This window comes from Rhinopithecus roxellana, chromosome 5 (assembly GCF_007565055.1).
Source record: "Rhinopithecus roxellana isolate Shanxi Qingling chromosome 5, ASM756505v1, whole genome shotgun sequence".
Taxonomy (NCBI): Eukaryota; Metazoa; Chordata; class Mammalia; order Primates; family Cercopithecidae; genus Rhinopithecus; species Rhinopithecus roxellana.
Genome location: NC_044553.1, coordinates 72,914,061 through 72,937,550, shown reverse-complemented (window position 1 = coordinate 72,937,550; position 23,490 = coordinate 72,914,061). Strand labels below are relative to the sequence as shown.

At 36.3% G+C, this 23,490-nt stretch overlaps 1 pseudogene; it reads right to left on the bottom strand.

Annotated features, from left to right (window-relative positions):
- Nucleotides 1-239: 239 nt before the first annotated feature.
- Nucleotides 240-1,435, bottom strand: LOC104665650 (annotated as a pseudogene).
- Nucleotides 1,436-23,490: the final 22,055 nt, after the last annotated feature.

Here is a 23,490-nt window from a genome sequence, read left to right as displayed (position 1 = left end):
CTCCCATCTCTCCAACCTTATCTCTAACATTTTCTTTTTGTTTGGTCTTTAAACGGATTTTTATACTATATTAAAAAAAAAAACAAAATAAAAAAGGGATCAATCAACATATATCTTAGAAGTCCCTCCAAGAGTCTCAGTGTGCAACAGCCATGGAAGCTGTGACCTTTTTCCTTCTTTACTCAGCTTGTAGTTCATTTAAGGATCACCGGAGATGACTTGTGTTCTAGTTCTTAAAATCAAACTTGTTCTGCCAAATCCAAGACCCTGAATTTTTCCAAACTGTAGAAACATGCATTTGCCACCCATCCACCCAAATACCTTCCATTCGAGTCAATAACTGCTTGAATTGCTGATTTAACTCTCTCAAATTCTAAAAACATCCGTACTGCTTCATCATCAAGGGCACCAGAATTTCAAACAACACACTTTTCCCAACTTTGCCATATTTTTCACATTCTTCCCTGGTTTCAACTTCCAAGTCTTCATCCACCTTTCTGGCACCAACCATGTTCCTTAGTAGGGCCACTTTAGTAGGACACTTAAGTATTGCAGTCAGGGATTTGAATCTGACTTCTTGGATGCATCTTTCTCTGTGGCGTCACTCACGATGATCTTGCCACCCAGCTTGCTGGTCTTCTCCACCGACAGGGTGGTGCTCGGCCCCTGCTCGTGCTTCCCCAGACCCCGACCCTCCCGGAAGCCGTACTTCCGTATGCTCTTGTGCACCACCGTGCCCCTCCAAGTTAGCGAGGAAGGAGTTGTGCTGGGCCGGGTTGGAGATCTCGGTCTGTCTTGTTCCTCGTACACTGGGGGAGGACTGGCAGTTTTGGAAGACTGTGATCGAAGTCTTGAGTCCTCTTCATAAGGAAAATCTCGGGGTAACTCTGTCTTTTTCTACCAGAGAAGTGGGTGGGGCAATGGCAGCTCCGCCCATAATTGTTTTCCTCCTCTCTCGCTCCTAATCTTCATCCTCATCACAATCTGGATCTGATCTCCTTGAAAACTCACTTGCATCATGTCTGTGTTGATGCCTTTTTTCTCTTTCTTCTATTTGCTTTTGTCTTTCCAGCTCCCGCTGTCTTTGTCATTCCTCTCTGGCGTTTCACTACTTTCTCACAATCGTTGGGAAACATGGGATCATATTCGTCAGCTAAGGGAATCAGAACTTCCCCTGCAGAAAACCCAGTGGGAACAAGATCCTTCAGCGCAGCTGGTACATGCGGTGGTGTGTCCACAATTTGCCGGTCATCTGAGGAGCCACCTCGTTTTAGGTCAATGACTGGGGCAAGAACTGTACTTTGTTTTGTCCTTTGGCCTTTGAGTGAGAGCTGCCTTCTTCACCTGAAGCTGACTGCAGAAGTTTGGGTTTTTTGGACCTGCCTTCTGTTTTTGAGTCACTGGTTTCCTCTCCCCGGTCATCGTATAGGGACATCTTTTCTTCAGATTAATGCCTGCCCGCCTGCCGACTCTGCCCATGGGCCGAGGTGGTGGCAGCGTGGAGCCTGGAGCCGGGGAGGCAGGAGCCCAAGGCGGCGCCACCCACCTCTGAGTCCGCGGGGCGCTCGGCGGCGCGGGGTCAGGGAGCGCGGGCTGCCGGGAGAGCGCGCCCCATCTCTAACATGTTCTTCTCACTCACTATGTTTCCCCAATCCCATCTCCTTCCTGCCTCTCCCCAGCTCTTCACATAGATACACCTGACTTCCCTGACTCCCTAATCTAAAAATGGATCTCGCCTCAATTATTCTCTATCACTGAGTCTCGACTTATTTTCTTCATAGTATTTAGCAGAATCTGAAATTGTTCTTTTTTGTGTGTGCTTGGCATCTGCTTCTTCAATAAAATATAAACTCTATCAGGCCAGGGCAGTATGTTCAGCTCCTAGAATATAGTTCTAGGGCTCAACACAATCAAACATGCACTTACCAAAATATCACTCTGGCTGGATAGCCGATTTAACACGCAGAGACCAGTTAGGAAGTTGCTAGGGCAGTTTGGGTGAGTGACGATGGGAGCTTGTACTAGGACCACAGAAGTGGTGAGAAGTGAATGGATTTCACAAATATTTGGGAAGAAAATCATTTGTCCTAGGCCACCCATGCAGGGACAACAGCAAACGAGAACAAGCTTGGCATGCTGAATGAACAAAAATGGGAGATGGAGCACAGTGAAAAATGAAAAAATGGTAGGAGATGCGGCAGACAAGGGTATAATCATGTAGTACTCACAGGCCACAGTGTGAAGCTTGGGTTTTTTTTTAAATGTAATGGGAGCTATTGAATTGTGTAATCAGATTTACATTCTTAAAAGATCATTTTTAGTGCTACATTGAGAATAAATCATGGAGGAGGCAGCCAGGGTAGAAGCAGGCAGAGCACGTAACATGGCAATTGTAAAACCATAGAGAAGAATGAAGGTAGCTTGGGTTATGATTGTAAGAACGGAGATGAAAAGCAGCAGGTAGATTCTGAATGGTTCTCGGACTAAAGTGGCAGCATTTGTTTACGGATGTAATGGACAAAAGAGAACATGAAACACGTCTAGGTTTTTGGCTTGAGCAACTAGGCGAATTTTTATGCTATTTCCTGACATGGGAAAAGACAAATGGGAGAGAAGTGGGAATTAAGTCAAGTTAATAAACTATTATGTTTGGTATTATCTTTCAACCCATATGGTAAGTCTGGATATTTCCCACATACTTTTGTTGACTGTTTCCGTAAGTTATGTACCAAGGACTGGGAGTTTCAAATATTCTTTGCAACATTTGAGAACTAAAGAATCCCCCTTGATCATGATCTTCTGTGCCCCTGTAAACTTACAGGCACACATGGCATCATCATTATGCTGAGTCCTGTACTTTACTCCACTACATTACCTGTTTTATAGAGTGCCACTAGGACAATTCAGCAATGTATTCTATCACCATCTATCAAGGCATGAGAAAAATCATCTTCAAGTATTAGAATTGAATGATCACAATCCAGTTATTTGAGATTATTTCTTCATCTGAGCAACAAGAAAATGGTCTCATTTCCAAGTTTAAAAAAGGAATTATATGAATCAAGAACCAAAGACCTTTCTCAACACTAAATCACAATTATTTTAGATAGTACTATGTAGGTTTAGAGAAATTAAAAACCGTATGTATTACTCAAACATTTCTTCTAATATTCACTTGATCACATATTTTAATAGGTAAACATGACTTTGTTATCCAAGCCAGGACACTTATGAGTGACAGAAGGAGCTATTATAATTACAGGATAACACCAGGACTGTGCAGACATACTGAGGTCTAAGGTCACTCTGTTTATAACATGACGCCTTAAGAATGAAAGCTCAGACAATCTCTGGCTTCATTTAGCTAAGTCAGGTGGTAAAATATGAAGAATAAAATGAAAGAAAAATCAGGAATTCTGCAACTTGCTTAGTAACTTTTCTCCTCTTTGCTTTTCATTTAGTTGATTTAAATACATAATTACCAAATAAGTTTTGAAAAGTCAGTTTACTCAATTAAATTTGTGGTACAAATCCAAATAAAGATTCTTATTTCATTATATTAGGTCTTATATTAGGGCTTAAGAAATCTAAAGAGGATGCTATAGACATATCATCTATACATCAAAAGAAAAATTAACTTCAAAAACTAAAATAAAAAAATTAGGCCAGGCATGGTGGCTAATGCCTGTAATCCCAGCACTTTGGGAGGCCAAGGTGGGTGGATCACTTGAGGTCAGGAGTTTGAGACCAGCCTGGCTAACATGGTGAAACCCTAACTCTACCAAAAATATAAAAAATTAGCTGGGTGTGGTGGTATGCGCCTGTATTCCCAGTTACTTGGGAGGTTGAGGCAGGATAACTCCTTGAACCTGGGAGGCGGAGTTTGCACTGAGCTGAGATAGTGCCACTGCATGCTAGCCTGGGCAGCAGAGCAAGACTCCATCTCAAAATAATAAGAATAATAATTAAAAATATTAAAAAAACAAATTCCAACATTTATTGTAGTCAGCACATAAAATACATATATAGGTTTGGTACAAATATATGCATACAAAGGAAATATTTATATATAGAATAAGACTATCATATCTAGAACTAAGACAAATCAAACTGAATATCAAATCTTTGGTAACAAAAGGGAAAAGGTTTCTACTAATGTAAATATATATTTGGGGACATTTATTTTCTCATTTCAGTTATCATTTTCAAACTATGCTGTATTTTCTGTATAACCCATTTTTCATCTGCCCAATTACGAGCAATCTTTTTTCTATTATCAAAAATGATCATTTGTTTCTTTATTGTAGTAGATAAAACATCCTTTCATTGTTTCAGCTCACAAGCTGTGCAGATCCTACCCACTGTTCTTGCCTCCAGCACTTCACATTATTGGTGTATTATTTCATGCATGCCCTACTCTTTTATCAATTGCTTTTGAAGTAATGTTAATAGACTAGAAAATTGAGACATTTATGAAGTATAGGGAGTGTTTATGAAAAAATCCATAAAATATGACACAGGCAAGACAAGATAAAAGCAGCATTTTAATAGATTATGGCAAAGAGATCCTGTCAGAGTTGACAACTGACTCCTTCGAGATAACTAATTTTTATGGGATTAATTCTGTGGTATAAAAAATGAAGTTAAATGTCCTAATTAATCTGTAAATAGCACACCCACAATTAAACCTTGTGGCCCCTTCTTGGATTGGGGCTGCAGTGATTTTTGAAAGTAATTATCTCAAAGTCACAATGAAGATAATTTTTCTTTTTTTTTTTTCTCATGGCATTTCAGCTAAATATTCACTGGGATTCAGACTTGAATAGAGTCTTCTGATATATAAATCAGTTTGCAGATTTGTGTGGAACCACATTGATTACACTTGTAAGCTATATACTTACAATGGTTTATATATTAAAAAATAAAATTTGGAGAAATCTTGCGGAAAGGAAGTGGTAAAGAAAAACTAGAGTTTCTCCATACTGGGGCAACTCTTCCTTGTTCTTGAAGAACCCCAAAAGGTTGAGTTTCCTTCTCTTACACAGGTGATAATGTGGCGGTGCATTGTCTCTTACACAGCAGTTAGAAAGTACATTACACTGGAGTTAGAAAATAAAGCACTCCCTGACTTTTCCATCATGACGCTGTGGCACGTATTAGTTCCATTCCTCTTCCTTGCTTCCATCTTTAATATTTGAACGTAATAATACTTTCTAATAATAATAATAATAAACCAAGATTCAAAGGTGTTAAAGAAATTACTCAAATTATATATATAGGAGGTAACAGAACAGATTCTTGAAGCTAGATTTCCTGACTCCAAATCCTATGCATTTTTCAGTATAAGTATACTGTTCAGGTTGCAGCTTTGCAATCAAAAATAACCTGATGATAAAGTAAAATATTCTACCAGTTTTGAAGAGAAAATTATTCAAATCAGTGAGCTCTGAAGTTACAAAAAAAAAAAGGAGGAGAGGTTAGTGTCTATTTACTCTTCATTTGAATATTCTATATTTTGGAGGAATGGGAATATGAGTCATCTTTTTTTTCCCCTTTTTTAAAGAAGCATACTAATTTTCTTTATTGAGTCCTAGGATAAAGTAGGATTGTAAAAGTTAATCTTTTTTTTTTTTTGTTTATGCTCTAAGGCCCTGGTAATAGGTAAGCTGTGATTATATTCCTGAAAATAATATTGTAGCAAAAATGGTATAATACTGCCAGGTTTGAGAGAAAGATCTTTTAAGTTGCCATTACTTGGCAAAGTAGTACTAATGTTAAGAAAACAAAAATTGAGGTTCTCAGATATAAAAATCTAGTTTTCTGATTTATTATAGTCTTTCTTATATAAATGACAACTATTTTGGCTGAACTGATACATTGATATGGTTAATCTGATTAAATGATATATTTATCTGATTATCTAACAAACTGAATCATATAGGCTAGCCCAAACCTTTCACATCTCACATGAGGAAACAGAAAATTGAGAGACACTAAGTGATTTGCTCAAGATCATGTACAAATTATATTACAGATTCCTGACTAGAACTCACTACTGCTGATTCTAAGTCCAACTTCCTTTCCAATACATTACCTTACTTGATTTTATCAGAATATTATTCGGTCAGAACCTCTGGTACACACAATCTAAGATTTTAGCACATCCTCTGATGGAACATCCTTCAACAGGTGAAACATTTAAGAACAGACAGGCCCAGTATTATAAACATGATCGCAAAGAGAAGTCCTAAGCTGACAGAAAGAGAAAATAATAAATGGCACCTTTTTCATCTCTAAACTCTCTAATTCCGAGAAAACACCCTAAAGCCTTTGCCTTGGGTAAAAAATATTTGAAATGCCAAATCCGGTTATCAATTCATCTCTATGTGTGTCGGGAAGGATTACCACAGTTAAGTATATTCTAATCCTGTTTATACCCAGCATTACTCCTGATGTTCCAGTAAGAGTGCCTATTTTTATTTTTATTTTTGAAGTGACACTAACCTGAGAAGAAAGAAAAAAACAGAATGTTTAAACCATTCTTCAAAGCTCATCTCTGTGAAGCTATTTTGATGGTAAAAACAAAACAAAAAATCCAGCAAGCTGCAGCTAAATTACATGGTCTCACCCTCACATTCTCTGAATACAAATAACAAACAAATGTGATATACTTACAGAGTTCGATAATCAAATCTGTAATTCTGCTTATTTTATGCTGTTCTGTCCTAGAATTGAAAATAAAGACAACTAGTCACAGAGGGACACTTTTAATATTATTGTTTTCACATCTTCGTATGAGAGCAAATGGGGAAATCTCCTTGTACTGTCTGGTGAATACAACATGGAATTTCTACATAACCAGCTCCTGTACTCATTAACACTACTGAGATATCCATAAAGGTTTGAAGCATTTGATAATGTCTGTGGAGTAAGTAAACTTGTTGTCTCAAGTCAGGTAATATGCTGTTAGTTCTACTATAGATGATGGTTCATTTTAAATATCTTTAAAGGGCACACAGTAACTCTTTTCTCGGGTGTGTTTTGCCTCCAAATAATTATTAATAACACCCCTTACACTCACAAGATGTTCAACATCATTAAATGGAAAACAATGACTAAGATCTTAAAGAATATTGAGCTATTTTTCATGACTTTAACCACATACCCACAGACACTGTGTAACAACAAAATTAACATTTTCCAAATCTCGTATGTTTTTAGTTCCTGATTATTCCTGCGATTCAAACCACTTTGGTTTTCAGTTTTAGATTATTCTGTTTTACATTCAATTACCACTTTAGGAAGTTCATAATTGACTTGAGATTTACCATCTCTTGACTTGCCACAAAACCACCTGTATTAAGTTTGAGGAAGTTTGAGATAATTATACAGGAAATTATAAAGTATTGGTTATTGTGCTTAGACCATTTAAAAAGCATGAAAGATCGTTCAGATCTCACATAGACAGAATTCTATACATATTTCTAACAAAGATCAGTTACAATTTAGTTTTCAACTTTTATAAGAAATTCTGTTTTTTTATAGCCACCAACCAGAACACACAAAATAAAATTACATTGAAGTAGTAAAAACTTAGCATGACATAAATACTCAGACCTCAAGGGTCAACAAGCTAAATCAAGTTTTATAATTTTGTAGTGGTTATTCTGTTATTCTTGTTTTGGGTAATTGTATTGCTGGAACACTAAGGTTTTCACATCTGTGCACTCTGGATCACCTTAAGCCAGCTGGTTCCTTTCAAAACTGCTCATCTTTTGTTCTTACTATGCTCTGACCTGGGCCCCTAGCCTTAAGACAGCAGTGTGCTTTCTGCAGTCAGGATATCCTCTTCAAGACTGTCAGACAATCTCAAATGATTGATGTGCTAGTCTGGTGCTCTGGTATTTTTCCCTTTAGTAAGACTCCAGTAAATCTACAGCTCATTCTGTAAGAATGCTAATTAGATCACTTTTACTAACTTCGTGCATGTTTTTTTTTGTTCTCCTGTATCTTTGGAGGTGAGCTTGAAGTTCATAATACAGTGTGTTTCTAAAATATTTTTTATAATATTACATAGAAATAAAATACATTTCCCACCAAGGGAAATAATTCAAGTGATGAACTCAATTGGCTCTTTTCTTTCTAGAACTGCACCATGCATCCTTACTATGCTTACTCTTATTGGGAGCCTGCTCTACCCTCTCTGAGGTTATGCCCCTTATTGAGTCATGGTGTTCTATCATTCAAAGCCAAAGCAGGGCAGAGTCAGGTTCTGTTAGGCTATCAGGCTTGTGTCTTTGCTGCAGAGCTGTTTTCACATAAACACAGACCTCTATCAACCTCAGGACATTAATTCTAAGCCTCTTGCCTTAACACAAATTGTACCATGTCTCTCAACCTGTTGATTTTGGCTTTGAATTTCATGACTGATTGCCCTTTTGGCGCCTTACATAACCTCCCATTCTGAGGCTAAGAACTGACTTTCTGGCTTCAAACTTTTGCTTTCATGCTTGACCATATTTGGACTTTATCTCCAAATAGGTTACCTCCCTCAGTAAAGTTCAGGTCACTATGGTTTCCAGAACCTGTAATTATCTCAGCAGAGCTCCCTGCAGTGAACACACCCAACATGTTCAGCCTGATTCCAGAAGTCAGGCTCAGACTGAGAAAAGTCAGGAAGCAAAAAGACTGGGTGGATGTTGTCACGTGGCCCTTAAGAACAAAGGCGGTTTCAGAGTGAGGTGGCTGAGAGGAAAAAGAACATTTCAGGGATAAAGAAAAGCAGATAGGAAAGTCTGGGCAACTTTAGGGCTTTTATAGTATCACTGTGCACAGTACAGTCATAAAAATATGTTTAGTTCAAGTCATTTAAAAAACTGTAATCTAGTATATTTACATTAAATTGTTTCCCTACAGATTTTTTAGTGGCAAGAGAAAAATTGATAACCACACAGTAGAGAAATTGGGCACCACTCTGACTGGGTCATCAAAATGAACATCTCCATTGAGGGCAGATGGATATAGCGTGCCTCCTGATGTGGCACCCTGAGAAGAGCACATCATCTCTCACTCTGTATTCAGCACAGAACATGTAACCTCAGTCTACCCACGAAGAAACATCATGTAAAACCAAAACAAAGACTTCTCTGTTATTAAAAATGGAGTTACAGTTTTCAAAAATTTGAATGCTATAAAAGCAAAACAAAGCTTTATAGAAACGCTCCAGATTAAAGGTGACTGAAGAGTCTAAATGTAATACCTGATCCTAGGTTGAGTCCTAAAAATAGTCCTGACCCTGTTTTTCCTGAGAAAAAACAATGGTATAAAGGATATCATTGGATTAATTAACAAAATTGGAATACAGATGAAGGATTAGAAAAATGCATCAATTTTAACTTTACTTGTTATAAGACAATATTTTTATTTTTAGGAAACAGGTATTGACGTATATAGGAGTAAAGGGGCATGCTACTACTTTTCAAAAGGTTCAGAAAAATGTGCTGTGCATATGTATACATATATATATGCATATCTTATGTGTGTGTATATATATGCATATATACAAACACACAAACACACATATATATTCAGAGAGATAAAAGAGAATGAATAAGCACAGTTATCTGGTAATGCAGATGGAGCAAATGTCAGCAACAGGTGAATGACGGTACAAAATATATAGATACGTGAACATTCTAGTATCATTCTTATTCATGCTACTTTTCCACACATCTTAAATAACTACACAATGAACCTGTGAGGAAATAAAAACTTCTGGCCAGGCATGGTGGCTCACACCTGTAATCCCGGCACTTTGGGAGGCTGAGGTGGGAGGATTGCTTGAGGCCAGGAGTTCAAGACCAGCCTGGGCAACATGGTGAAACCTCATCTCTACAAAAAATATAAAAATTAGCTGGATGTGGTGGTGTGTGCCTGTAATTCCTGCTACTCAGGAGGGTGAGGAGGGAAAATCACCTGAACCCATGAGGTTGAGGCTGCAGTCAGCTATGAGCCTGCCACTACATAAATAAATAAATAAATAAACAAATAAATAAATAAAACCTCTAGAATGTCAAAAGCTTCTATGATTTACCACAAAAAAGCATGTGAGGTGATGGATATGTTAATTGGCTTGATCTAATCATTCCACAATGTAAATGTATAGCAAAATAGCACATTGTATCTCATAAATGTATACAATTTTTATTTCCAACCAAAAATAAAATAAAGTAACCCTCCCAAAACAAGCAAAACAAAATAATTGCCAGATATGGTGAGGGGTGGGGAAGACCTGAGGAAGGCAGGGGAATTTTTACAGTAACAGAAATCTCTTAATTTAAGTTCCTGATGGCCAAAAAGAAAAAAAAAGTACTTAGATAACCCACAATTGGAAAGACAATTCCTACTGAAATGAGATTATACCTATATCCAGAGAAGATTCTTTCTTCTTTATATGCTATAAACATTTAGGAGCTGAGACAGTTTGTATTTTAAGGAGACATATGTAAAAATGATTTCAGGTCTTAGTGCTTCTGTTATTTGTACTTCTACACACTAAATATAATAAATGTAATTTGAATGTAACAATAAGAGAATCAATGCTATGGAGAGAACAAATATATGCTTATCTGAAAGTTAGCAGATAAAGAAGTACTGCCAAAATAAACAAGCTGAGAGTGAGAACGGACATTCAAAGTACATTATTGTGTTACTGGAACATCTGGTACTAACACTGTCAAGTTTACATATGTTCTCAAATGCTTATTTATGTAACAATCAAATGCTAAGCATTCCAGCTGCACTTGTAAACTTTTTATGAACTGAAGTCATATGCACAAGCTCAGCTAAATATACTTCACAGAGGGAGGAGCGTAAGGAAACTAAGAACTCTCACAACTGAAGTCTGATTATGGTGCAGCCTTCTGGCAGTGTTCTGGACCAGTGTCTGGTGTGAGAACTAAGCTGCTGGCTCCTATAAGATTCATTCCATTCTAGCAGCTAGAATCAGAAATGCCTAACCAATGGGTCAAACATAATTTGGCAGTTACCGTTTTTAGACATAATTTTCTCAGAAAAGAAAATGGTATCAGGAAAAGAAAATAGAGCTAAGGACATGATGAAGTAGGTCACTAAGAAAAAGAATATTTAAAATTCAAGTGAAAAAATATTTTCCTCAACCCATCCTAGAGTTAGCACAAGTGGAATGACTGATTGTGGCAATGCATAAATTAGAAAAGACAGCATAAAAAGAGGAGGCATGTTTGTATGATAATTATCTCATATCACTCCTAATGAAAATCAGTTGTGTGAAACTTGCCTTCTTAGAGACAGAATTCATAGTAACTGCCTTAAACCCATTTTAAAGAGCAAAAAGGCACAGAGGGAAACAAGCATTTCATACTGTTTTTCTCCTCTACTAACAAAAGGAAGTGAGATGAACCAATTTTCCTCAAAGTTTGCCAATCATTTCTTTGATGAAACTTCTAGAGTATGAAATGTTGCAAAATGGAACTAATTCATTAAGTTGCTTATTTTCTGAATGGCAGATCTTAAAAGTGATTCCTCTCAGGTTGAGGTTAAAAAGACATATTTTTTGGCGAAAATAAAATCCCTTCCACTTTTAACCGACTGGCACATTTCTGAAAGTTATCTTTAGAATTAATCAGATGTTTCAGAGTGATGTGTTGATCTTGAAATGTGAACATCTATCATCAGTGGGATCCTCCTGTGTGCACTTTTTGGCTGTCACTAGCACTTTTCTTATGCCAGCTCTTGAAATCACAAATTTTGGGCCTAGAAGAAAACTTTTTTTTCTTTTTTCTTTTTTTTCCCCCCTGTGTCACAGCAGTTTTAGAGCAGTGACTCAAGCTTAGGTGAACATTTGAATCACTTGGAAACCCAGAACCCATTCCAGACCTATTAAATCAAAGTGAAACTCATGCATCGGCACCACTTAACTATGGAGCTCAGATTGAGAACACCATGTGGAATGAGAATGGATATTCTTTAGGGACAGCAGGATTCATTTCACAAAAATGGCATTTTCGCAAAATAATTGAAGCACTAGGCGTTCCCCATGCTGTCCTCTAACCAGGCTCTGGAAATTTAAGGGTTATAATCACAACAGTTTTAACTCTTCAAACTCCGCCTTTTTGCACATCTTAAAAAGGGCCAATAAGGGACTGTTCTGGGGTAGGCAGTCCCGCCTTGCATGCCCTATGGCTTCTCTCATTTTAGCTGAGTGGGGCAAGAAAAGAGGATCTTTTTTCACTTTTGACAGGTTACAAAAAAAGTAGCAATTTTTGCCTACAAAACTACATTGCAATTATGAATGTGAAGAAGGGGTTAGGATGTAGATGGAAGCTTAAATCATAAACAGGACAGGACATAATAACCTTATATGAATGCCTTTTAGAGCTACTCAAAACAATATGTCACGTATATATAAATTTCTGTGTAATAGTACTAGCTGATAGAATAATCTGAAGTTCAGCTTTAAAAGGAATGACTACTACTAATACTACCTTCTGATTACTAATAGTACCTTCTTTAATGCTCACTGTTCTGTTTAGATCATAAATTGGCCGGGTGTGGTGGCTCACGCCTGTAATCCCAGCACTTTGGGAGGTCGAGGCAGGTGGATCACCTGAGGTCGGGAGTTTGAGACCAGCCTGACCAACATGGAGAAATCCCGTCTCTACTAAAAATACAAAAAAAAAAAAAAAAAAAAAAAAAAAAAAAATTATCCAGGCGTGGTGGCACATGCCTGTAATCTCAGCTACTCAGGAGGCTGAGGCAGGAGAATCACTTGAACCCAGGAGGCAGAGGTTGCAGTGAGCCGAGACTGCGCCACTGCCCTCTAGCCTGGGCAACAAGAGTGAAACGCTGTCTCAAAAACAACAACAAGAATAACAACAAAAAACCAAAAAAACTATATCATAAATTATGCTAAAAGAGATTGGAGAATTATTATTGAGCAGAGAATTCAGTCTAAAAGGAGAGGTAAGACACATGAATTACACATAGTACTCAATAAACATTAGGTGCCATATGATTATGGTAATTATTAATTTAAAAACAACAGGTTTTAAAGGCAATTTACAAGCACTGAAAACAAAAATGCACACCCTCAGATTTCAATCACATCTTGGCAACTGAAGACTGCTTTTTTTCCTCTACATCCCCACAAGTGGTTATACCATGTCATCTTTGAAAATAAATGGCAGTCTTACTCTTTTTTCTTTAGAAAAATATAATTCAAGACAATTACAAAAAAAATTCTGTCTTCAAATATCTGATGAATTTGTCTACAATAAAGCTAATTTAAAAATTATTACCAAATATATGCCCTCCTTATGACTATTAATCCAAGTTTAGAAATTTATGTTCAATGCTTTGGGGCAAGAAAGAAAAAAAAGACATACAGAGAGCGAGAGAGACGGGAATGGCATTAAGATCTGCTTTAAGTACAGTTATCTGAAATGTTCTCTTGTTTTGACTTATTCCAGAAGGAAAACTTGAAACAATGATTAAATGAGTATAAGTTACAAAGAGGCATATTTTAGCTCAACATAAGGATTTTTAAAATAGAGTTGTCCAACAGAATGGATTGTTTCAGGAAATGATGAGCTCCTTTGCTGAAGATATCCAAATTGAGACCGGATGAGCATATGCCAAGGATGCTGCAGAAAACATTTCTGCACTGTGTGGGAGGTTAGCCAACAGAAGATGATGTCTTAGGTTCCTTCCAACGCTGTTTTATAATCTTATGACTATCCAAACACGAATAACTACTTTAATGATACAGAGTCTGAAGCCTGGTTAAGAAAATGAAAAAAAAAAAAAAAAAAAAAAAGGAACAGGAAAAACAAACAAACTTTATTCGGGTACCAGGGAAAACAGACTATATGAAGAAGTTTCGTCTTTTTTTAAATGCTGAGATAAGGAAAGCTACTATATTTTAAAAGCACATATTTTATGACGCATGCAATTATTTTATAAAATCTAGTACAAACAATAAAGCATGCATTTCCAAAAGATAAATGAGCTGAGGAATAAGAAATTATTTGCTGAATGATTTGTACAGTTATTGAATTACAGAAGAGTATAAGAAGGTAGGCAGAAAGGCAGTGAAGGACTGAGCAAGGTTTTTACACAGTCTCACAGTCCTATGGAGACAAAAACTAGATTTTAGAAACTTCCAAGGGAGAGGGATCCTGGTTAAAAATCCCAGGATCCCAACTGGGGATTCAGGTGTCCACGTACTGGAAAAGCAGAGATAAACAAGAAGCAGGCTGAGCATTACAAAATCTGTAACTGAGTCCCAGAATTAAGATAATCTGCCAACACTCTATTGGCCAAACAGATTCATGGACAGAAGTAACATTATCCAGAATCACTATAGTTTAACAAATACAATATTTAGCATTAATAAAGAAAGGAATAACAGATATGACACAAAACAGGACAGGAGGGGAAAAAACCCAGATCCACAGGTGACTCATTTATTGAAATTATTTGCTAAAATTAAAAAGAAGTGTATTTCCTTCTCTTGCATATAGTTATCTGGTTTTCCCAGCATCATTCATTGGAGAGATTGTCCTTTCCTCATTGTATGCTCTTGGTGCCTTTGTCAAAGACAAGTTGGCTTTAAGTGTATGGATTCATATCTGGGTTCTCTAGCTTATTCTATTGGTCTATGTGTTTGTTTTTATACCAGTACCATGTAGATTTGGTTATTATAGCTTTGTAGTAAATTTTGAAGTCAGGCTGGGTGCAATGGCTCACACCTGTAATCCCAGCACTTTGGGAGGCTGAGGCCGGTGGATCACTTGAGGTCAGGAGTTTGAGATCAGCTTGGCCAACATGGTGAAACTCCATCTCTACTAAAAAAAAAAAAAAAAAAAAAAAATTATCTGGGTGTGGTGGCAGGTGCCTGTAATCCCAGCTACTTGGAAGGCTGAGGCAGGAGAATGACTTGAACCCAGGAGGTGGAGGCTGCAGTGAGGTGAGATCGCACCACTGCACTCCAGTATGGGCTACAGAGTGAGACTCAGTTTAATTTTTTTTTTTTTTTTTTTTTTTAATCAGGTAGTGTAATGTCTCCAGCTTTGTTCTTTTGGCTCAGGATTGCTTCGGCCATTTGGAGTCTTTCATGGTTTTATATACATTTCAGGATTTTTTTTTTTCTATTTCTGTGAAGAACGTCTTTGGTATTTGGATAGGGACTACAATGAATCTGTAAATTGCTTTGGGGAGTACTGTCATTTTAACAATATTAATTCTTCCAATCCATGAGCATGGAATATCTTTTCTTTTTGTCTTCTCTTCAATTTCTTTCATCAGTGTTTTACACTTTTTATTGTACAGATCTTTCAGTTCTTTGGTTATTTGATTCCTAGGTATTATGTATTATTCGTAGCTATTGCAAATGAGATTGTTTCCTTGATTTACTTCTCAGATTGTTTGTTGTTGGTGTATATAAACACTACTGACTTTTGTATCCTGTAATTATTGAATTCATTTATCAGTTCTAACATTTTTTTTTTGGTGGCATCTTTAGGTTTTTCTAAAAAGAAAATCATGTTGTGTGTGTACAGGGCTATTCATACACAAAAAGTTAATCAAAATTGACTTAAGACTTAAATCTAAGACCTGAAACTATGAAACTACTAGAAGAAAACATTGGAGAATGACTCCAGGGCATTTGTCTAGGCAAATATTTATTTTGTGTAAGGCATCAAAAGCACCGGCCACCAAAGCAAAAATGGACCAATGGGATCATGTCAAGCTAAAAAGCTTCTGCACAGCAAAGAAAACGATCAATAGAGTGAAGATGCAACCCACAGAATGGGAGAAAATATTGCAATCTTGCATCATACAAGGGATTAATAGCCAGAATATATAAGGAGCTCAAACAACTCAATAGCAAAAAACAAACAAACAAACAAAAAAATCAAATTAAAAAAATGGTCAAGAGCTCTGAATAGACATTTCTCAAAAGAAGACATACAAATGGTCAACAAATATATGAAAAAATACTCAACATCAGTAATCAGAGAAATGTAAGTTGGTGCAAAAGTAATTGTGGTTTTAGCATTGTTGAAATTTGCATTTGATATTGGAATACATTTTTAAAAAAATGTGGTTATGTCATACATCATTTTAATGCATATTACTCTTTTTTTTTTGCTAATGACTTATTACTTGGTATTTATTTTATGTTTATTTTAGGCTCGGAAATGATGTTGGAAATGATGTTAGACAAAAAGCAAATTCAAGCGATTTTCTTATTTGACTTCAAAATGGGTGGTAAAGCAGCGGAGACAACTGGCAACATCAACAATACATTTGGTCTGGGAACTGCTAACAAACATCCAGTGCACTGGTGGTTTGAGAAGTTTCACAAAGGAGGTAAGAGCCTTGAAGATGAGGAGCACAGTGGCCAGCTGTCGGAAGTTGACAACAACCGAGGTCAATCATTGAAGCTGATCTTTTAACAACTACACGAGAAATTGCCAAAGAACTCAATGTCAACTATTCTATGGTCATTTGGTATTTGAATCAAATTGGAAAGGTGAAAAAGCTAGATAAGTGGGTGCCTTATGAGCTTAGCAAAAATAAAAAAAAATCATGGTATTGAAGTGTCATCTTCTCTTATTCTATGCAACAGCAATGAACCATTTCTTGATGGGATTGTGACATGCGACAAAAAGTGGATTTTATACCACAACTGATGATAATCAGCTCAGTGGTTGGACCGAGAAGAAGCTCCAAAGCACTTTCTACAGCCAAACTTGCACCAAAAAAAGGTCACGGTCATTGTTTGGTGGTCTGCTGCTGGTCTGATCCATTACAGCTTTCTGAATCCTGGCGAAATTATATCTGAGACGTATGCTCAGCAAATTGATGAGATGAACCAAAAACTGCAACGCCCGCAGCCGGCACTGGTCAACAGAAAGGGCCCAGTTCTTCACGACAATGCCCGACTACATGTCGCACAACCAACACTTCAAAAGTTGAACAAATTGGGCTACAAAGTTTTGCCTCATCTGCCGTATTCACCTGACCTCTCACCAACCAACTCCCACTTCTTTAAGCATCTTGACAACTTTTTGCAGGGAAAATGCTTCCACAGCCAGCAGAATGCAAAAAATGCTTTCCAAGAGTTTGTTGAATCCTAAAGCACAAATTTTTACACTATAGGAATAAACAAACATTTCTTATTGGCAAAAATGTGTTGATTGTAATGGTTCCTATTTTGATTAATAAAGATGTGTTTGAGCATAGTTATAATGGTTTAAAATTCAGAGTCAGCAACTTCAAATACTTTGCAACAATGACATATTATCTCTCCCCAGTCCAAATGGTTTATGTCAAAAAGACAGGCAGTAGCAGATGCTGGTGAGGATGTGGAAAAGGGGAACCCTCATACACTGTTGGTGGGAATGTAAATTAGCAGAGAAACTATGGAGAACAGTATAGAGGTTTCTCAAAAAACTAAAAATAGAACTACTATATGATCCAGTAATTCCACTACTGGGTATATATCCAAAATAAAGGAAATCAATATATTAAAGAGATATCTGCACTCCCATGTTTATTGCAGCATTATTCACAATAGTCAAAATATGGAATCAACCTAAGTGTGTAGGAACAGATGAATGGATAAAGAAAATGTAGTATAGATACACAATGAAACATTATTCAGCTGCAAAAAAGGCCAAAATTCTGTCATTTGCAGCAACATGGATGGAACTGGAAGTCATTACATTAAGTGAAATAAGCCAAGCACAGAAAGACAAGTAATGGATGTTCATACTCAATGTGGGAACTAAAAAAGTTGATCTTGAGAAGATAGAGAGTAGGTTGGTGGTTACCAGATGCCAGGAAGGGTAGGGGGAAGGGAGATAGGAAGATAAATTGATTAATAGATACAAATATATGGTTTAATAGAAGAAATAAGACCTAGTATTTGATAAATCATTAGGATGGCTACAGTTTACAATAATTTATTGTACATTTCAAAATAGTTAGAAAAGAATAATTCAAATGTTTCTAGAATTTTTGAAAAAGTTACGGTGATAGATATTCCAAGTATACCGATGTGATCTTTACAAATTATATGAATGTATTAAATTATTGACATGTACCCCAAAACTATGTACATCTGTTATGCATCAAGAAAAAATTGTTTCAAAAAGGACCTGTGATTAATATGTCAAAAATAGATGATAGGATGAATAATTTATAGATTCCAGAGAGCTGGCTGGAATGTATAAAAAAGAACCGAAAAGCAACCTGAAACTTAAAAAAATGAAATCACTGAAAATAAGGACTTATTAGGTAGGTTAAATAGAATACTGGAAGCTGAAGAGAGGCTTAGTGATTTAGAAGAAATGCCAGAAAGTATTTAAGCTGAAACTTGGTGAATAAAAAGAACGGAAGTACTGAGAAGATTATAGCTATATAGGCCTGGTAAAAAGTTGTATGTAATTAGAGTCCCAGAGGGAGCATAAGAGAAAAAATAGGACAGAACAATTTAAGTAATAAAGGCAAAGAATTTCCAAAGTGAAAGACATGTGGGCAAAGAAAACCACACCTAGGTATAGCACAGCAAAACTGATGAAAACCAAAGACAAAGGACAAAGAAAAAAACCCAGAAAACAGATAAATGGCAAAACTATACATTACCATCAAAGGTATAGCAGTAAGAATTATGGTTAACTTCTTAATGGAAATAATAAAAGACACACAATGGAAATATATCTTCAAGATGCCAAAAGAGAACTGTCTTTCTAGAATTTTATACCCAGCAAAAAACTCTCCAGGGCCGGGCACAATGGCTCAACCCTGTAATCCCAGCTCTTTGTAAGGCTGATGCAGGCAGATTGCTTGCACCAAGGAGTTTGAGACAAGCCTGGGCAACATGGTGAAACCCCATCTCTACAAAAAATACAAAAAATTAGCCAGGCATGGCAGTGTGTGCCTGTAGTCTCAGCTACTTGGGAGGCTGAGACAGGAGGATCGCTTGAGCCCGGAAGGCGGAGGTTGCAGTGTTCTGAGATTGTGCCACTGCACCACTCCACCCTGGGTGACAGAGACAGACTCTGAAAAAAGAAAGAAAGAAAGTAAGTAGTAAGAAAGAAAGAAAGAAAAAGAAAGAAAGAGAGAAAGAAAGAAAAAAAAGAAAGAAAGAAAGGAAGGGAAGAAAGAAATAAAGAGAAAAAGAAAGAGAAAGGAAGGAAGGAAGGAAGGAAGGAAGGAAGGAAGGAAGGAAAATACTTCCCAAACAAGAAGGCAAAATAAAGACATTTCCAGACTAACAACAGCATGTAAAATTTTCACCAGGATATTCTCACTAAAATATATACTAACATGAGTTCCGCTGGACAAAAAAAAAAAAAGGAAAAAAAAAATTCCAAATGGATACATAGAAATTCAGAAAGGAATGAACTATGACAGAAAGAATAAAAATGTGGGTGAATATAAATGGGTATTGATTGTAAAAAACAGTAATTAAAATGTCTTCTGGGAGCTAAAACATATGTAGGACTAAAATGATTAATAACACAAAGGATGGTAATAAATAAAGTTAAAATACTTTACAGACCTAGCATTGTCCAAGAAGTGTAAATATCTGAAAAGTTATATTAGGCTGTAATAAGTCCAGGCAATATATTGTATTCCTCAGCATATGCAGTAAAACACAGTAAATGAATGTATAATTAATAAACCAATAAAGGGGGTAATAGAATAATGAAGAATGCCTAATTAACTTAAATATTGTGAAGAAAAAAAAGGAGCATATAACAGGAGAGACATGCAGAAAATAGAGGATAAGTATAAACACAAATATATCAGTAAGTATATTAAAAGCAATCACTCCAATTAAAAGCCAAATATTTTCAAACTGGATTAAAAGTACAACTAGATGTTGCTTAAAAGGCATATTCCTTAAATATAAGCATAGAGGAAGGTTAGAAATAAAAAAGGTAGAAAAAGATATACTATGGAAATACTAACCAAAAGAAAGTTGGTATGGTTATTTTATTATTGAAGTAGAACGTGTAGCAAAATAAAATCCACCAGGAAAAGAAAATAATTCTAAATTTGATTTCACATATCTTCAAATAACTAAAGCAAAAACTAACAGAACTTAAAGGAGAAAACAAATCCATACAACCACCTCTCTCAGTTACTTATAAAGGAAAAATTAGCAAAGATATAGAAGATCTAAAGAAAACTTTTAGTAAACGTTCCTAAATTTTCATATATTTAACAGTGCACACAATGATAAGAGAATACATATTCTTTACGAGTGCATATAAATCATTTACCAAAATTAGTTGTGTGCTAGGCCATAAAGCAAGCCTCAACGAATTTAAAGAAACTAAAATCATATGAAGTACATTCTTTGACCACTATTTAATTAAGCTAGAAATCAAGAACTAAAAACAACAAATACCTTTGCTTCATAGCCTAAACTAAGACTGCAACACATAAGAACTACTGGAAGTCTTCCACTGCAGAAACTGATCCAGGAATCATTTTCACATTTAAAACTGTACTACAAAAGACATTTTATTTTCAGTTAATTACCAAAAAGTTTGTGTATAATGTATTTGGAATAGCTTTTCCTAAATGAAATCATATATAAATATATTTTATGGGATTTTTTCATAGGATTGTAATCAAGGTCTTGCATATTAAAGCTGTCAATATACATACTTGAGATCACTAATGTGTTTTTATTTTTAAACTTTGTTATTGAAAAAGAGCCAGCTGGTCAACTTACTTCACCTACTTGGTTGCCACAAAAACAAAAAAACCTTAAGCAAGTCTACTAACCTTCACAGACTAACTATACTGTCCAGTGCTAGCTAGCAGGTGCCTAGTGAGAAATACTCTGAATGTGCAGGATTGTTTTAGTTGGAGAGAGACCATCACCAATCTTCATGTCACTCTGGTGGACAAGGCAATCTACTGAGAAAAGTACTTCTGGCAACATGGTTTCTATGCACATTCTGAAAAATAAACCAAATGTGAAAGAAAATTAAAAATCCCCAAGGTAATGAATGTGAAAGGCTCTTCCCTCAAATCTTAAGATGACATGTATCTTTAATGCAGATGCTATTAAAAAAAAATTAAAACAATCTTAAGATTATATTGTTGTGGTTCAAGGTGACCAATTGAACTTAAATATTTATGTCTCATCCCTTTCCAAATTCTCTTGAAGTGACAGTAGAAAGGTAAATCTAAAAATAAATTCTTAGAGGTTGAGCACCATGACTCACAATTGTAATCCCAGCACCTTTGCAGGCCAAGGCAGATGGATCACCTGAGGCCTGGAGTTCAAGACCAGGCTGTCCAATATGGAGAAACCCCATCTCCACTAAAAATACAAAAATTAGCCAGGCGTATTGGTGCATGCCTATAATCCCAATTACTCAGGAGGCTGAGGCACGAGAGTTGCTTGACCATGAGAGATGGAGGTTGTAGTGAGCCGAGATCAGCCACTGCACTCCAGCATGGGTGATAGAGCGAGACTCTGTCTCAAGAAATATATGTGTCTATTATATATATTTATTTATATAGTGTATATTTATTTATAATAATAGATAATAAAAATATATTTTTAGAAATGCTGCAAAGTTAGACGCATGCTACCAACATACAAGAACAGTAAGAAATTTCTGGAAAATGTAAAGCAAGATTAGGAAAGAAAGACTGAAAAAGAATTACAAGGCTGAAAATTTGCAAAACCCATAAAGGAAAAGAAATGACATTAAGCATAACAAATTCTTACACTCTTTTCCTGGTTGCCATTTTACATGGAGCTATGTGAAAATTAGTCTGTCCAACCTTTCAGTTCATTAAACTGATCTTTAGTTTGTTCTTTCTACTTTTCAGTCCAACTACTGATTTTTTAAAAATCACTAATCATTTCATTTTCATGGCTTTTTTTCAGACATATTATCTGCTTGAATGTCACTAAAAAAATTAAGTAAAATAATTCTGAAATTTCATTTATTTCCCAAATTAATTTTGTTTTCCCAAAGGATACATTATTTTGTTTGTTAAGGTTGATGCCGCTTTGTCTGGTTCTTATGTTGTTAGCCGGAATATATTTCAAATGAAAATATTCACCTGGCTCCAAGGGTGTAGATGATTACGTGGGTTCCGGACACACCGTCAGCTGGCTTGTATGGTTGGATATGTCTTGAGTGTATATACTTCCTTCTCTTTTGGGGTCCATAAGTCAGAGGAGACTCTACCCAATCAAATGTGATTTGGGAATCTCCCACATCAGATTTAGATTTTTGTATTTGTAGCTTTATCCTGTATGTAACAAAGCCAACCGCTTTACAAGCAGAGTGCTCGTGCAATTGTTTTACTACCCTATAATTAAACAGCTAGCACTCCAGACATAGCCTTTTCCTTCTAGTTCCCTGCAGTTGTTAACCTTGGGCTTATTTTCATGGTTCCCTTTGTTTTGTAGAATCTTTTCCTTCTCTGTGGAGTTGCAGGGTCATCTTTGTTGTAATTGGCCATCTACCTTATTCTATTTCTTTTATACCTTCCAAAAACTCACACTGCTAATGGCACTCTTCCCTGCTGTCTAAAGTTGCTATAGACTTCTTATTATTTTATATTTATTCTGTCATTTCAATGGAATTTTGGTAGGGAGAAAAAAAAAAAGCTCTCAAAATATTCAGTCAGTTTTCTGAACCCTGACCTCTCTGAAGGGTCTCCCTAAATTCCATGGGTATGAGTGGAGTCAGCTGGTTATCAGAAATGGAAAAGTCTGAAAAAAACCCTCAAAAGGCCAATCTTAGGTTCTTCAATTGTGATGTTATCTACAGGAGCAACTAGGGAAGTCACAAATCTTGTGACCTCTGATCCCATGATGACCTCTGAGCAGTAAGGGATTATAGAAACTATGCCTACATTTTAGCAGAGTTCAGTTTCCTTTCGTAATCCTAATCTTGTGGTCTTTCAATAGTTTTACAAATGCAGTTTAGCTTTGGAGAGAGCTATCATCGCCCTTGCTTTAAGGTTAAACTATAAACTAAATTCCTCCCATGGTTAGCTTGGCCTATGCCAAGGACAGAGTGAAGACAGCCAGCTTGTAAGGCTCAAAGCAAGATGGAGTCAACTATGTCGTATTTATCCTACTGTCATAATTTTGTAAAGGTGGTTTCAGAAGAGGCCAGGCGTAACAGAATACACAGGAGTAAATACCAAATATTGTCATCTATAGAGAGTTCAAAAACAAGCAAAACTAATCATCTATGTAATAATTGTGAGAACCGTGGTTACCTTCTGGAAAGAGGGGAACAATAGTGACTGTGAAGGGCACAAAGAAGGGAGAACTTCTGTGGTTTTGATAACGTTTTATTTCTTGACTTGGGTAATAGTTATACAGGTGTGATCACTTTGTAAACATTCATTAAGTTGTATTCTTGATTTGTGCTCTTTTCTCTGTGG